This window comes from Octodon degus, unplaced genomic scaffold (assembly GCF_000260255.1).
Source record: "Octodon degus isolate 3935 unplaced genomic scaffold, OctDeg1.0 scaffold00224, whole genome shotgun sequence".
Lineage (NCBI taxonomy): Eukaryota > Metazoa > Chordata > Mammalia > Rodentia > Octodontidae > Octodon > Octodon degus.
Genome location: NW_004524800.1, coordinates 3,101,120 through 3,103,125, shown reverse-complemented (window position 1 = coordinate 3,103,125; position 2,006 = coordinate 3,101,120).

Below are 2,006 nucleotides of genomic sequence, written 5' to 3'. Positions count from 1 at the left end.
TACAACCACATACATACATACATACAAATGTACATTAATCTATTATTTGGTCTTTCTACTTTAAGAGATTAGACAACAAACATGGGCCTTTATCTTTATCATTATCATCTAGTGTGGTACAAAAATTGAATAATTGGCCCTGAGAGATAGCTCAGAGGTCTAAGCATCTTCATGTCAAAAACAAGGACCCAGGTTTGATCCCCAGTACAGCATGCCATGCTTGCCCCTTGCTGAGTCAGCCATCGAAACCGGGTGTGGTGATGCATGCCTGTAATCCAAGTGCTGAGGAAGCTGAGACAGGAGCACCACTATGAATGCAAGCTGCACAATGAGACCCTGTACCAAATACACAAATAAAAAGAATTAAAAAAATTAAAAATATAGTAAAATTGAATAATTGTTTCTCAATGAAAAGACTCTTAGAATTTTATCTCTTTAAGAGGATTTTAGATTTAAATAATGCACTTTATACCATTTCCTTTGACACTCAATGAACTCAGTTATCTTTAAAGTCATGAGATTTCCTACAAGCTATCTCAAGCTTAGCAAAAGTGTTAAGAGTATACTTTTCCTGTTTCTTTGACTTGTAATTACGTAACTTACTGGCCCAAATAGTCAGTTGAGCACAATGTGAATGAAGGGGAAATACTGAACTATCTTTTCAGCTGAATTTTATACTAAGCAACTAACACTTGTAGTTGATTTTTGGATTCCTTATAAATCACAGGATCTCTATAAAGTATGAAACTCATACTACAATGACTCTATTGAGTTCAGTGAGAAACTGCAGCTATCATTCTAAAAGCTTATTAGTCATTATTCTTTCATTTTATGGGTATAAAACTAAGGTTCACAGAAGGAAACTGATTCATTTATAATCACTCAACTATTGGTGAGGTTAAATTGTGACCACACTCCCTGTACATATTAATTCAGAACATGAAATTCTATTCTACTTGGAAGTTACTGTACTTTGAGTGACTAAGTATGGAGGAAATGGTTTAACTAAAATTCTGGCCATGAGTGAAGGGATTTTAGGGGCCCAATGCCAGTGTACTCTGCTTGTTGAATGGCCCTTTGGATATTTATAGAGGCATGCCGCAATGAAAAATTCTAGATGTTTGCCTGTGAATGCTTCTACTGGTATTTGGTGGAAAAATAGGTAGTATTTAGATTCTGGCAATCATCCCATTTTGTCTGGCTTACTAAGATGAGAAAATGAGATGATTTGATGATTTCTAGTAGCTAGAGTAAGATCAAGTTTGAAGTAGGAAGATAATTTGCTTGAGTTGAAACAAAGGAAAATACATTCTTTATATTGTCAGTAGATGATAAACTTGGCCCTGTCCTCCAAGATGTAAAATTTTAAACATAAGTGAAAAGGATTGAATAACAGTTTGTTACTAAATTCCTAAACAATATTACAAACATATGGAGTCATTAAATATAGATACGCTGTTCTGACTGCTAATCTCTAGTTAATATATGAAGTAAAATAGTCTTTTCAAAACTGGTTTATCATCAGGATAACCTGGGATTTTTAAAATTTAATATATCTCAATGTAATAAAATGTGGAATTTAAATTCTTTTTAAGCATAGTGATTCATTCTTATGTCCTACCTCCAGAGATTCAAATTCAGGAAATATGGGGCATTGCCTGAAAATCTGTATTTTTAATCAGGTTTTCTGGCCATGATCATCTTGATCTTATAAAATTCTGACCAGAATGTTTCTTTTTATGTCTAGCTCTGCCATAAAAGGGCCCTCTGAAAAACTCACAGGATTACATACTTGCTCTGCTTAAGTAAGACTAAACTTATGGATACATAAGGGAGGGATAATAGATACATGTAGAATTACTGGTTTTAAAGAAAAAGAGTTACAGTGACAATTAAGTAAAATGTCTTTCCATATAAATTGATAAATTTACATTTAACTAGCTGACAGAAAAACTAGAAGACAGAGGTTTGTAACTCATGCTGAGAGATCATAACACATTGGAGAA